We start from the raw sequence: 16,055 nt of genomic DNA, 5'->3' as shown, positions 1-16,055 counted from the left end.
GCTGTAAATACTACCTCTGTAATAAAAGATGTGCAGTGGGACTAAGTCATTTGAGGAGCACTTAAATAAAAGGATACTCTGGGACATTTCTTTAAGGGATGTCCCAAATACGCTTTGCTCAATTTCTGCATCAAAATCTTGACTTTCATAGTGAGGTGATGTCCACAAAGTCCAGCTGTTCATATGTAACAATTGGAAGGCATTTCTTTGCTGAGGATTGTATGTGTAGATCACAGAAGAATAACTTCAGACATGCTGAATCCATATTATGTTGTACGAGTTACAAATTGTTTGCTATTTTGTTTGTACATATTCAGCGTGTGTAATATGGAATGGGTTTCTGATAGTAACTTCTGGTTTCTCTTCCTCACTGGATGTGGAACCTCTTATCCGGGGAACAGTGTCTCCTTCCGCCACCCAAGTCCTGTCAGCTCTCCTCCGTGACTCACTCACTGCCCTTGTTGCATAGGACCGTGCAGGGGACTCATCTCTTCCTTGTGTTGAAATCAATGTTGTTATTTTCAGAAAATCTTGGTTTCTCCATTGGCAAATGCTGAAATAAAACTTTTTGTCTTTATAATTCTGTTGCCCACTTTGCTTCCTCTAATAAGATACAGTAAACACAGGGCAGTCATGCAGTGGGATGGGTGTGTGTGCATGTGTGAAAAATGTCATTTTAAGTGGTTTTTGGAGAAGAGCGACCAGTCTGGACTGAATTGAAAGCTAAAGCGGTTTTCCACTTGGAAAATATTTAGACGTTATTGCAATTCTTGTAGAAGAGCGTTAAACATCTTAGCCTAAGTGAAGCACCTCAGGGGATGTCATGATAGCTGTAACGTTTATGGAGGAAACAGTCACTCTTGGAAGACTTGGGTACTGCAAGAACTTGGAAAAGGAGTGACAACACATACCCGACTGGGCCTCGGCGGGGGATGTATGGTTGTGTTCCTGGATCCCTGGATGCTTGTTCTGGATTTCATTATCCAGACAGTTTAAACAGTCATAAATAAGCATAATCAGAGCTTTGTGAAATATGCCCATTCCGTCTGAATTCAGCCTGTAAATAGTGCACCCAAATAGGTTTGCTATCTGTTCAGCGCTGGGACTGGGAATCACCTCAGCTCTGGTGTCCTATTTTTCCCTCAGTTAGCAGAAACTAGACATTCTTGCCCCAGATCTGTTTCCACATGCTGTGTCTGCCGTAGCCTTCCTTCTTTTTAGGCTCTGCCCGGTGCATCTTCTCTACCTCAGTTTAGCGGAAGCGCTGAGAACACCCTTGTGGTCCTAGAGCTTCATCAGGCTGGCTGCTGTCCACTACCACACACAGGCGCTCGGCGACGCGTGGGGGGCTTCTGCCGAGCGAAGGTGGAAATGCGTTGCCTTTCCCTTTCCAAGTTCTTGCCGTGCCCGAGATTGCCGAGAGTGAGTGTTTCCTCCACACACGTTACAGCTAGCGTGGCGGCCCCCGCAGCGCTTCATTCAGGGTAAGGGGCTTCATGCTCTTAACACAAGAATTGCAGTGATAGCTAAATATTTTCCAAATCGGAAAGCCACTTTAGCTTTCCATTCAATCCACACTGATTGCTCTTCTTCAAAATGCAAGGTCCTGAGTAAGTGTCATCAGTCACTTCACCCAAATTTGGTGAACCCGTGTTTTCTGCAGAGGAGGAGGTGAATTCCAGGACTGCAGCTCTCCTCCCTGTCATATGCCTTGGACGGGAGTTCTTCATTACTGCGCACTGTGACATTTGAAGATCGCCTTTCTTGCTTTCTCAACATTTATTAATAGATGTGAAGCTTTTGTATTTTGGCTAATTAAATGCCAGAACTTCATTTGCTTGCTTCTCCTTTGATGAACTACTTGTGTTGTGTTTGACAGATAGTAGAAAAGAGATTGCATTGGACAAATAGAAGAAGGCATACTTGCACTAACATGAAAGGCAAAGAAAAATATGTGTCTGACAGCCGAGAGCACCTGCATGAAGGTTGCAAAATCCTGGCCGCCGTCCAGAGCACGTGCTTTATCAGTGCGATGTCAGTGATGCGGGAACTCTACCTGCTTTCCATTTTGTTATGTTGGTTTTGTTTAGGTTGACTACTTCTACATAACGTTAGCAAAACAAATTTAACTGCAAAAAAAATCCTGAAATTAGTTTGCCTTGCTGCATTTTATAGCACGTTATCTCTGATGACAGCCTGTTTTTATAGTTATATTTTGAGAGAGACAGGAAGGAGTGCTGGGTCTGCTGCAGAGTTCTTTACTGTCTGTGTGCTCTTGGGCCGGTCGTCTACCCTGAGTTCTGATTGCCTGCATAGCTCTCACCCTGCTGCTGTTTCCCAGCGCTGTCACCCAGCAGAACGTGAAGGCTGGCCTCTTCTGTTCTGATAGAAGGGGATTATTTCCATGCAGTCTTGGCTGTGAAAAGGAATGAGCACCGCTTCAAACATTTCTTTTACAGAAACTCAGCCTTTGTGTTTAGGGCTGTGTATAATGAAATGGAATTTGGGTAATGAATAGGAACTTAGACGTCTACAAAATATCCTCAAGTAATTCAGAGGTATCAAAAGTTCAAGTATGTAAAATGTCTCTTTAATCCTTGTGATAAGGAAGAGCAAAAAGGCCCTGGTGAAGGGCTGAGTGGTGACAGGAGATCTGAGGCTAGATTTCCATGAAGCTAAACATTGAGGTGAAAACTCCGAAAGGCATCCAGGTGTATTTCTTGAACATCTTTCTCCTGTATTTTATACATAATTAAAATTTTCTGTTTTCTTCCAATGATTATCCATGTAAAACTAACTTTCGAAAGACTCGATTTTTTTTTTTTTTGCTTTTTTTCTCAGTTGAATCACTTTTCTTTGGTGGAAATAGAGATTTTGTTTGTTTATTTAGTTAGTTGTATGTGTTGCATTTTCTTATGGTTCAGTATTTATTTTTTATTGAAGTATAGTTGGTTTACAGTGTTGTGCTAGTTTCTGGTATATAGCATAGTGATGTAGTTATATATATGTATGTATGTGTGTGTGTGTGTGTGTGTGTATAAATATATATTTCTTTTCATGTTCCTTTTCATTGTAGGCTATTACAAGGTATTGAATATAGTTCCCTGTGCTGGAAATAGAGTATAATGGAGACAAGTGGTATTGATTTAGAGGGTTTACTGAAAAGTAGGGAAATACAGACAATGCAAGCTCATAATATCAAAGTAATTCTTTTCTGTATTATATTAGACCTTAATGACCAAAAGAGGCTGAGCATTCATTGGTATAAAGGACCTAAAGGAATAAGCAAAGACTTAGAGGAATAAGATCAATACATAGCAGAGAACCAGTTTGATTTTTCTTTTTTATGATGGAACCACAGTGAAGGGGTTGCTACCCAGTGTTGCTTTTCATTTTCTTTTGATATGCATGCAATCTCACTATGAAGAGAAAGAACAAAAATAGAAGAAAAAAATAAAAGAAGGGAGGAATGAAGTAGAGCAGTAAGGAAGGGAAGAAAGGGAAAGAAATACAAAGAAACAAAGAGTCTTTTATCACAGAGAGATTGATGATTAAAGATCACAGAGAAGTTGTTTTTGTACTGAACTTGGCCTTGATCTGTAGCTGTTGACATTTAGCTCTTGGAAATACGTCTGTTCTCTTGACTGTAGTTCTCAAGTGTAGAAACCCAAGTTCTACAGTAAGGACGTGCAGACATGCAGGTGGACATAGTGTGCTTTTTTCCACAAAGTTAGCAGGTGACAGAGCTCTGTTCTGCACCCATCATTGCTTAGGCATTTTATTTGAAATTCTGTTCACATTCCCATGTGTGCATTAAACTGGGACAACAATACACGCACTAAACTACCTCTGATGATGTCCACATTCAGCAGTGTTTCTCTGTAACTCTTCGTCCTGAGGGATGTGATGCTGGAGAGAAGAGAAGCTAGCAAAGTGTAACTCGGAGGGAGTCTTTATTTGTACTTGAATAGTTTTTTTTAAATACACATTTCTTTCACTTTCTTAGCTTCAGTAATCCTTGAAGAGAACAGAATCAAACCTTGTATTTTAATGAGGATTTTTCAGTACTATGGCCGTGTGGAGCAAAAGTGAAAAAGAAATGCTATCGGTGTGTGTGAAAGAAAATAGGACCAGGGTTGCTTTCTTTGAGAACAGAATTTATATTGTCTAAGCGTAAATGACAAACTTGAGATTAGATTTGTTACGTGGAACCAAATGAGCTAAAAAGGAGATATACTATTTTAAATCCGCGATGTCAAATCAATGCCTCATGTAATATGACCCAGTGGATAATAAAGCAGAATATGTAAGTGGAAGAAAAAGCACCAGAAATGATACTTAACTGACTGGAACATTTGCACTCAGATTTGTCATGAGCCATCACATCCATATTAGTATTTTTCATTTTTAAGGGTCTTGGCAAAGCAAGGGAACTTGCCAATAAGTGAATTGACTGGCCTTCTAAATGTCTTTACTTATAACTACAATTATAATTTTCTCATCACCCTGCTATGAATTATTAAAAGAATATTGGCATTTTGCTATATATTTTAATTATCTTTAAATCATCCCTCATAGTAAAAATAATATTATAGCAATTAAACTTTTGTTAAGAAAATTTTCAGCCTGGGCTAAGTTCTTAAATCAATGCTCATTTCAGTTAACATGTAACTTTACTTTTTTTTCTTCTTTAAAATCAATGTCCACATGATTCCTTATAGATAAAAGTGTTCTATTCCTGAAATAAGAAAGAACAGTCTATAATTTTAGTATCACTTCTCTTAATGCCTTTATGGATATGTATTTTAACTTGAATTACATATATAGATACAGATATATCAACATATCTACATGTGGATCTATGCTCATTGAAAAAAATGGAATCCCTCCCCAGAGATCCATAGAAATATAGATCCCATATGTGTAAAGTGTGTTAAACCTGCCTGACCACAAAAGATATTCTGTCTTTATAGACCCCCTTACATTTCTGGGTCTGCCAAATTTCCTCATCTTGTTGTTGCTGTTTGTTAAACAAGGCTAAAAGGAAATTTCAAGTATTTAGAACATCCTTTCTAGGATGCATTTGGAATGCCATAAAAGGCACGAAAATATTGATCTTGGACTTCCACGTAGGTTTGAGGGACTTTAAATTTGTAATGGTATGTTCTCCGCTGACTGTGGTACCTGAAGTTCATCGCCTTGTAGGAGACAGGGCAATAACCCTGGTACCAGCACCATTTCTAAAGTTTTGCGGACATGGTGACAACGTGTCTCTTCATTGGAGAGCTGGGGAGGTGGTCCACCCTGACTCATGCAAAAATGTTTCCCCATTTCCTGCTGGACTTAGGAATTTTAGTATCTTTATAGAAAAGTCTCTTCTACAATTAATGTATTCAGGATTGATTGTGTTGCATGAAGCTGAGTAACTCTTAAACTGCTCCGACAGGATTCTGTCTGCATCATGGCAAATATGTTATGAGAGTGAGGAGCACGTCCCCCACCGCCCACCCCGGCACCCTCGGTTCTCAGTCATTAACCGAGGATGACACACTTTCCCAGCGAGAACAGACGCAGGCTTGGGATCGTCCTCAGCGCAGTGGTCCCGGAAGCATCGCGCGCTGACCCGCGGTGGCGCGGGAAAGAAAACTGTCTTGCCTCGCTGTCTTTTGTTTCTCACCAACGGTTCTTTTAAAAATGAAACTGTTATCAATCAATGAGTGTAAAGGAGTCTATTTATGGTGATATTTTAAAAATTCGTGTTTTGAGACACATACCCCCCACTACAGAAAAAAAAAAGATACAGACTATAAAGAGAAAATTTAGATGATCAAAAGCAAAATGAGCGTGTCAACAAGCGAGAGATCAGGGAGAAACGGCGAAGGTAGGCGGAGCGACAGGGTCTGGAAGGAGGCGGAAGCAGCGGCATGCTGTCTCCTCTGGGGACCGGGAGCATAAGTACCACGTAACCTTTCACTGCTTAAAATAATAACCTGCGTTTGGGCTCTCCTGCTTGAGAAAGGATGCTGAAAGGAGATGGACTGCTGACCATTGCCTGGGACTAAGGCTTAGGTAGTGAGATTTACGGAGGGAAGAGGAGGCAGCCAGGAAGGGTCCAGGTTGCCTATTTGATGTGCTACAGGACCTGAGCTATCCCGGTATCAGTGGAAACTGGCGCTGTTCTAAGACATGGTTCTGGAATAGAGACTGCTAGTGAGAAAGAGTGAGATTACAGGAAAAGGAGAAGGAGCGGAGATTAATTTAGTCCAAATAAAATAAATACAATAGAACAAAGAGAACAATATGAAAAGATTCTCAGTATGTTAAATATCCTCAAAACAAAAAAGACATAACAAGAGAATTTTCCATTCCTGCTGTAGCAAATTATCATAAACGTGGTTGTTTAACACAACACGAATATGTCATCTTACAGGAGGTTAGAAGTCCAACACGCGTCTCTCTGGGCCCGAAATCGAAGTGTCAGCAGGGCTGCTTTTCTTCTGGAGGTGCTAGGGGAGAATTTGTTGCCTTACGTTTCCAGCTTCTAGAGGACCTGGGATTCCATGGCTCAGGGCTTGCCCCTCTGTCTTCAGAGCGCATCACTGCAACCTCTGCCTCTGCCATCAAATCTACTCTTCCATCTCTCATGTTCCTGCCTCCCTCTTATAAGGATTCTTGAAATTACTTTTGACCCACGTATGTAATCCAAGATAATCCTCCCATCTCAAGATTCTTGACTTAATCACATCTAAAAAGTCCCTTTTGCCATACAAGGCAATGTGTTTACAGGTTCCTGGGACTGGGGCGTGCACGTCTGTGAGTGGTGTGTGGGGAGATGTTGATTTGTCTTACCACAGCATCCATATAAAGAACAAAGAAGACTATGAAATAAATATAGGCAGAAGTAAATTTGTGGCTAAAGGGAAAAATAAACTAGAACACAGTAGAAGTGTCATCAGAAATACTTGGTAGTTTCTAGACTGGCACAGTCAGGAAAGAATTCACCCAGGTGTCACACAGAGATTCTGCTGAAGCTCATACTGAAGAATTTTTTGCACATCTACACATACAGGCACACACGTGTACACACACACACTGTGTATAAAAGGGCAGTTCAGAGACAAGGAAGCTAGACTGAGAGACTCCAACATGTGCCCAAAATAAGGGGAGAAAGAGGATATAAGAAAAGCACTATTTGAAAAAAAAAAAAAGTGGGGAATCTGCCACAATTGAAGAAAAATGTGAACCTTCAGATTGAACGGGCAAGCCTAGTACTGAGAAAAGGGAATGAAAATAAACCCACACAAAGGTGCAGAAAAATGAAATTGCAGAGCACCAAAATGTATACTCTGAAAAGCGAAAAGAGAGAAAAACTGTCCAGAAAGATAGCAGTTAGACTTCTTCTATACCCTAATTAAAAAAAAAAAGAAACACCTGCGACTCTAGAATTCTGTACTCAGATAAAACATCAGGTAAGGTTAGGCTGAGGGACAAAATAAAGTATGGTGTATCTTGCAGCCTGATTTTTTTGATCTGGGTTCAGTTTTCTTTTGCAAAAGTATACTGTTTAGTATTTCTTGCAGTAACATTCGATTCTATGTACATCTGAATATTTCTGTTCCTCTGGTAACTAATCTAAGGTGCAGAAGATGAGAAGACAGTAATGATAGAAATAGGGTCTCGGTCAGGCCATGAGAAGAGAGGGGAACCCCCCCCCTCGCTGTGGGGTTGAGTTGAGTAGGCAATGTGAGATCCTGAGAGATCTCTTGACCAGTGAGACTGAGTTGACGTGAATCAAAGGAAGTGTGTAGCATGAAATAACAAGGCCATAATCCTAGGAACTTCCAGATTACTGGAATGTGTTTATTATGGGTTTCTTTTTTTTTTTTTTTTTGAGGAAGATAGGTCATTCTCAGATAGACTGAAAAAAAATAACTGATAAACAACCTGATTTCTTTAATCTGTAAGTACTGTTGAAGTAAAGTTCCTCTGGTTCTTTACTTAATCAAAACACTTTAGATGTTATTAGGGAAGTAACAATATAGACATTTCCTTTGGATCAGGGTTAGGGACTTTCCCGTATTCTACTATCTCAATGTTCATCATTTACCTAAGTTAGTGGCTCCTGTAAATATTGTAGACATATTAAACTGCCTGGTAGGTTTACACTTAGGAGCCAACTCTAAACATCTCTTAGTGGCAACTGTGATTCTTGGTTTTGGAAAGATTTTTTGCATAATCACAAGGCCAAGTCTAGTGAAGTCTGGCATCAATTACAAATACCTGTCAACCAACTAGCAGGGAAGGGATGGCCCGGGGCTCTGGTGTACCTGTGGCCTGCCCGCTAGATTGCTGACAAATGTTTAACAATAGGCTATCATGGTGGGTTGGGAGGGCCTGATTATGGCATTTGCTAACTCCCCTGGTCTAAATATTCCTCCAGGGAACTCACATGAGCTTAAAGTTACTCACTTGACATCATTCAATTCTGGGCACAGTTGGTTGTTGCTGGCGGGTGTGAGCTGGTGACTTAATTCTAAAACTCTGTATCTGAAGTAGTTACCTGTTAGTCACCCACACGTTGTGCTAGGTAAGCAAAGCATGGCAATAAGAGTCTGAATTTAGGTAACATTTTTTATATATTATGAAGAGTGGTTGAAGAAATCTGTTCTTTATCCTGGAGTGGAGGCAGCTGAATGGTGAAATCCTGAGCTCTGTGTTTATACAGATTTTTTTTTTTTTGACAGAGTATAATCTCCAGTTGCTTTCCATCCCTAAGGATCAAATCCAGATATGCATAGTCTGAAACATTCCCCTTTCCGATTGTGCATAGCTTTGAAAAAGATTTCGGAAAAAAAAATTTTAGAGAAAAAGCTTTTTTTAAAACTGGTTGTCAGTTGACCAGATTTTACACTTTAAATCTTGCTAACCCCTTATATTATATGAAGGATTAGGGAAGGTTCAAGGAGAAAACTTTTGAGGCCAAATAATTCAACAGCGTTTGGATAATCTGGGAAGGCAGGAGTTATTTTGCCCAGACACTCGAGCTAGGAACTTCATTCCTTACCAAGCTGCTTCCTGACATGGAATTCACGTCACTGTATGAATTCTAACTCCAGAAGTTCTCTGGAATTTTCCCTGGCCCTTCCTCTCAAATCACTGGCCAGTTCAAGCTACTCTGTATAGTACTGTATTCTGTTCTTATATCAATTGAAATAAGCAGGATAGAGAATTGCTGGCCATATGTGTTAAATTTGGCCGTCAATCTGACGGTTTCCCCCAAATAACATTCTGTCTTATACTTTTCAGGTGGGGGGGATACTTTTCAAGTCAGCCCATGATGTTGTAAACGCAAGATTTAGTATCCTTTGCACATGTTTCTGTTGGTCAGATCTGAAAGACTATACTGTTTTTGAGAATACCAAATACCATTGGCATTGAAATTCTTGTGTTGCAATGTTCATCAGTTTCATTGCCCTGAATCTTTTGCCTAAAATGCAGACATAATTTTCTATGAAGGAACATGTTAGATTTTGCATAAAACTCAATTTTTCTATAAAATTATTTTTCTCTAAATCTTAAAAATGACTTAGACTGGTCAATCCTTTAGGGAAATCCCTAGTGAGAAAAATGAAATTAGTAATGCACAGACAAGGCTGAACAGGCCAACATCTGTTCAACTTAAAACATCTTATCTCAATAAATTAATTCACAAATGATGAATTAAGTAACTACATTAATTATTTATTAATTCATTTATTAACCCAATTCTTAAAAGACATTGCTTTGTGTGAAACATATGTGTTAGGGATATAGCGAGAAAGGTAACTAACATTTGATGGTCTCCTAATATGTGCTGAGTGCTTTATATTATTACATTTAAACAAATATTTAGGACATATAATACCTCCCTTTTTTGAATGAGGAAACTGAGGCTTAAATAATTTAGTTATAGAATTTAGATGTATCTCAGAATTCAAGTGTGGAGTAACAATAATCTATGTCCAGTTCTTAATACCTTCAAGAATCTTTACGCTTTGGTTCCATGTAGCTTCCTACAGGCAAGTGTAACATTAAGATATAGCACATAATTTCCTCTTTCAAAATTTTAGTGTAGATAAGGAAATAAGACATGCCCAATTACCAATATTGCTTAAAAAACAATGTCTTTTATTTAAAATATGATTAAAAATAAGTAAGTGGTAATGAAAGTAAATGTGTTTTTAGAGCTTAAAGATAGAGAGACATCCTTTGTGAGCTAAGGAGTTTTAGAGATTCAGTTTTATTTACTTACTGCATATAATGAAATAGCCAGTACCCCATTCATCCATCCATCCACCCATCCATACATCCTTCCTTTCCATGCATCCTTCCATCCATTCTTTCATCCAGCATTCACACATCAATAACACTTTTAAAGGAAGAAGGTGAGTTTACTCAGATTTCTATATAAACAGAGGTATTCTGAGATTAAATATGGATAGTTATAATTTTATCATTACTTCTCCTATCCAAATATAGGCAAATCATATATTTATAAAACTTATAAAGATAATAAAATTTATGAAGAAAGGCATATTTTAAGGTTGGTTTACTTTCATTACTACTACTGCTGCTACTATATGCACATACAAAACTAGAAGAAAAAAACTGATTTAAAATATTAACCTAAAATAAAGAAGGGATTGGATCAGCTGGACAAGAAACGTATCAGTTTCGTTGCGATAGTGTACAACACCAAAATCTCAAGAACTTAATAGCACAAAAATGATTCTAGTTCACACACTATCCACTTGGGTCCTATAGACATATCAAGGGAATGAACTGTCTTCTATATATGGGCTCAGATGACCGGGACACTGTAATCGGCGGTGCCTCTGTCTGAACACAGTACTATAGGGTTCAAGGAGAGGAAACTTGGATCATCAAGAATTGACTCTGAAACGCCTCCTCTTAGAGATGACACACACCACTTCTGATGATATTTTATTGGCCAAAACCCATTACTGTACATGGTCACGCCTCATGTGACTTAGAGAAGGCAAGAAAGTCAGATTTTACCCATCTGTCCAGGAAATACTGCTGAGTGCTAGTAATGTCTGTCATTACAAAAATGCGGCATAATTGTTAATATTTAAGACCCAAAGAGACATTCACCAACATAAAAATATTTAAGACATAAAAGATATCTAACAGGAGAAAAACATAAACCTGGGGGTGAAATTCTGAGTAGCATTAATTTTTCATCTTTTCTGAAGCTAACATTGCTACATTTCTGAAGACAAACACTCCCTTCCGTTCTGTCTTGGAGAACAGGAAAGGACACATTATATCACATATACACATGTGTATGTGTGTTTGCATATGCATGTACACATGTACATGTATATGGATTGTGTATAGTACATCTGCTGTTGCTATGCAGGGCATTTCTGTTACAGTTTTGCCTTTAACTCATAGAGTTTTTGTAATCAGTTGTTAATAGCATGTATTTTTTAAAAGCACTAAATTCTCTTAGTTTTTTCTTTGAAATAAAATTAGAAAGATTGTTACTGTTGCCAATTGTGCCCTCAAGTGTTAACATTATTCACAAGTGTTTAAAGGAATAATTAGCTTCACTTCATTCCATCCTACTTGTACTATAATTATAACATGACCTTTGTTCTATTTATACACACAAGTGGTATATTCTAATAGGATTTTTTTGTGAAGAAGAAACACTTGATAATAGCCTAATTTCCTGATGGTATTATACAATAGATCATAAATGACCTTACCTTGGAGAAAAAATTAAATGAAAGACACCTGCATTAGAGATCAATTTCCTAATGTTCAGTTTAAATTCATCATGCTGAGCTAGCCAAGGACACCTTTCTTGTCCTACCATTTGATGGAAATGATTTCCATGTGTTTTGCGATTCGACTCCATCCTGCCTTAGATAATGCAGTGACATCAAACACTTCAGATGGCTGACTATGCCTTGTAAAACTTGCTTTTTATTGTCCGAGTACTGTAAATTGTAAATAAGAAGGGGAAAATACGTTTGGGGCAAGAATAGTAGCACTCACATCTCAGAGTGATTTCACATTTCAGTATTTACATATATGACATCAAATATTAATGGTTTTATTTCATTTTTATATCAGAGGGATTCTAAATGTGATATGACAACCTTAACTCTGAATTTCTCTGGTTTTGTCAGAACTTTGCTATGCAGTTCTGAGCACTGCCATGCTTCTCACTTTTAAACAAGAAACAGTTGGTTAAATACATACATACAACTCTGACAGCTTGACCGTAGCTTTGCATTCCTATTTGGGTAATGCCTAAATACCATGTTTGTAATTGTCAAGAAGCAACTTATTTTCCCTTTATCAGTTCTATTAAATAGCATATTAATAGGAAATTTAATTAAAGCTGAGTATTAAAATTAATAAAATTTCAATTTTCTATTCTATCTCTCAAAAGACAGTGTTTTCCATTTTGTTATTTATTTGGTGTCAGTCAGTCACATCCGGGTGCTGTGAGCATCTGTTTGCAGGGTACTCTGAGGTTTATCTTTCCTTGACGTGCCTCACTTTGTACTGGAATCACACATGCATGCTCTGAAATTGAGACCCTGGAAGCTACTCTCAATAAGGGATTCAGACACTGCCCTGTTTGATCCCCATTAAGTCTTTCCAGCTCCGGAACACTGATTGGCACTGCAGGACTCACAGAGTTTCTGTTGCCTTCAGCAGGTAAAGTTGAATGTTTGGGGGCTGATTTACTTTGAAAATTCCATTTTGCATACACATTGTGCAGCCTACATTCCCACAGGTTTTCTAATCCTGGTTCAGTCTCAAGTCTACCACTTGTGTATAAAATGGAGACAATTTTAAAAGCAATACCAACCTCGAAAATCCACCTCAGTTAAGAAGCTGATGACATACAGGAATGCATAGCATCTGCGTGCTCCCACAATGAGTGGAGTGGGATCATTAATTAAGTCTAAACTTTCCCCTGCTGATCGGGTTTTGATATTTATCACCAGACTGAATGAAGCTGGTGAGGGTTTCAGTAAAGCCCTCAGCCTCACCTGAGGGTAAATTTCTATTTCCTTTGGATTTTTCTGACACCTCCCTCCTCTGTACTTTATGTAGTGAGTGCCTGTGCTGTCTGGTTAAAACAGAAAATGTAGGGAGAAACAGAGGGCTTTATGAAGGTGGTACCTAGTAAGTTAGAATGGAGGTCCAGCCTGAAGGAAGGGCAGAAAGACTCAGGACGAGAGGGGAGGACATGTCAAGACCTGCCTCGTGTGTAGTTTTAAACAGACCTTGTCCCTCCTATGAACTGAAAACCTACGGAGAAAACAGACAGATGGAGATCAAAGCACTGGTTTGTTACTGATGAAGCTGAACTGGAGGAGGCAGCTTGCCACTGTGACTGTACAACTGGGCTTCCCAACTTTCCTACTAAATTGACAAACTTCTTTTTTAATGACTATTTAGTGCTGACTTTTGAAAGTTTATGGTATTGAGCAGCAAAGAATGAGAATCTTCAATGAAGAGGATGGCTCCAAAAAAGACTGAAACCTAGATTAAACTCAGGGAAGTTATATTTTGCCTTTTTTTTTTCCTGTGTGTGTGTATATATATATATATGTATATTTATTGACGTATAGTCAATTTACAGTGTTCTGTTAATTTCTGGTGTACAGCATAATGCTTCAGTCATACATGAACATACATATATTTGTTTTCATATATTTTTTCATGATAAGTTACTACAAGATACTAAATATAATTACCTGTGCTATACAGTATGAACTTCTTGTTTATCTGTTTTATATATATATTAATACCTGCAAATCTTGAACTCCTGGTTTATCCCTTCTCATCCCCCCCGTAACTGTAAATTTGTTTTCTTTGTCTGAGTCTGTTTCTGTTTATGAGTTTGTCTTTTTTTTCTTCCTTTTTTTTAGATTCCATACATAAGTGATATCATATGGATTTTTCTTTCTCTTTTTGGCTTACTTCACTTAGAATGACATTCTCCAGGTCCATCCATGTTGCTGCAAATGGCATTATTTTATTATTTTTTGTGGCTGAGTAGTATTCCATTGGATAAATATGCCACATCTTCTTTTTCCAGTCATCTGTTGATGGACATTTAGGCTGTTTCCATGTCTTGGCTATTGTAAATAGTGCTGCCAAGAACATTGGGTTGCAGGTGTCATTTTGAAGTAGGGTTCCTTCTGGATATATGTCCAGGAATGGGGTTGCTAGATCATATGGTAAATCTAATTTTTTAGTTTTTTGAGGACTCTCCATTACTGTTTTCCATAATGGCTGCACCAGACTGCATTCCCACCAACAGTGGAAGAGGGTTCCCTTTTCTCCACACCCTCTCCAGCATTTATTGTTTGAGGACTTTTGAATGATGGCCATTCTGACTGGTGTGAGGTGATACCTCATTATAGTTTTGATTTGCATTTCTCTGATAATTAGTCATATTGAGCATTTTCTCATGTGCGTATTGATCATTTGTATGTCTTCCTTGGAGAATTGCTTGTTTAGGTCTTCTGCCCATTTTTGGATTGGGTTGTTTGTTTTTTTTCTTATTAAGTTGTATGAGCTGTTTATATGTTAAGCCCTTGTCAGTCTTATCTTTTACAAATATTTCCCCCATTTCATAGGTTGTCTTTGTGTTTTGCTTATGGTTTCATTTGCTGTGCAAAAGCTTGTAAGTTTAATGAGGTCCCATTTGTTTATTTTTGCTTTTATTTCTATTACCTGGGTTAACTGCCCTAGGAGAACATAGCTAAGATTTACGTAAGATAATGCTTTGCCTGTGTTTTCTTCTAAGAGGTTTATAGTGTCTTGTATTATGTTTATGTCTCTAAGCCATTTTGAGTTCATTTTTGTGTATGGTGTGAGAGAGTGTTCTAACTACATTGATTTACATGCAGCTGTTCAGTATCCCAACACCATTTGCTGAAGAGACTGTCTTTTATTCCACTGTATATTCTTGCCTCCTTTGTCAAAGATTAGTTGACCAAAAGTTTGTGGATTCATTTCTGGGCTCTCTATTCTATTCCATTTGTCCATATGTCTGTTTTTGTACCAATACCATGCTGTTTTGATTACTGTAGCTCTGTACTGTTGTCTGAAGTCTGGGAGGGTTGTTCCTCCAGCTTCATTCTTTTTTCTTAGTAATGCTTTAGTGATTCTGGGTGTTTTGTGATTCCATACAAATTTTAGAATTATTTGTTCTAGTTCTGTGAAAAATGTCCTGGGTAATTTAATAGGGATCGCATTAAATCTGTAGATTGTTTTGGGAAATATGGCCATCTCAACAATATTAATTCTTCCAATCCAAGAACATGGGATGTATTTCCATTTCGTTTGTTTTTCTTTTTATCTCAATGTGGATAATTTCTATTGATCTATCTTTGTGTTCACTGATTCTTTCCTCTTGTATGTCCAGTCTGTTGATAGACTTAACACATTAATTTTATCTCAATATTGAATTTTTTAAATTTACTTTGACTTTTTCATTGTGTTCATTTCTCTACTGAAATTCTCCATTATTTCACACAAATTATCTAGTAATCAGTTGTGTCAGATTATTTAACACATTTATTATATTTATTCTGTATCTCCTGTCTGATAAGCTCGACATCTAGATCACATTTGGGTCTGTTTCTATTTTTCTTTATTCTTTTGTCCATATGTCATATTTTTATTCATATATATTGCAATTTTTGTCAATAAGTTATTTATTAAAATGTTATTAGGAAAAATGAAGTTGGAATCTTTTCTTAAACCACTTATGACAATAAACTTCATATAGACTCAAAGTAATACAAGGTTCATAAAAATGCCTGATTGTCTTTAAGGCAATTACAATGTGATTTTTATTTATTCTGAAATGAATACTGTGGACAAAAGAACAGTATTATTATTTAGCTCTGAAAAAAGGCATATCTCTTCTTTTGGCCACTAGTGTGTGTGTGTGTGTGTGTGTGTGTGTGTGTGTGTGTGTGTGTAGAAGGTTGCTTAATCCATCTAACACA

The 16,055-nt window shown here is 37.8% G+C and overlaps 1 long non-coding RNA gene across 4 annotated transcripts in view; it reads left to right on the top strand.

Moving 5' to 3' along the window:
- Window positions 1-16,055, top strand: part of LOC140701181 (uncharacterized) — a 101,659-nt gene that overhangs the window by 55,709 nt on the left and 29,895 nt on the right. Inside the window, exon 1 of one of the 4 annotated variants that reach the window (XR_012080110.1) lies at window positions 5,689-5,881. The exons of the other annotated variants lie outside the window; for them this stretch is intronic. This is a non-coding gene — a long non-coding RNA (uncharacterized lncRNA). Of the gene's footprint in view, window positions 1-5,688; window positions 5,882-16,055 lie in introns of those variants that run through there. 4 annotated transcript variants of the gene reach the window in all.

The sequence above is a fragment of the Vicugna pacos genome, chromosome 14, assembly GCF_048564905.1.
Source record: "Vicugna pacos chromosome 14, VicPac4, whole genome shotgun sequence".
Lineage (NCBI taxonomy): Eukaryota > Metazoa > Chordata > Mammalia > Artiodactyla > Camelidae > Vicugna > Vicugna pacos.
Note: the sequence above shows the minus strand (reverse complement) of the source record. Positions and strands in the feature narration are given on the sequence as shown.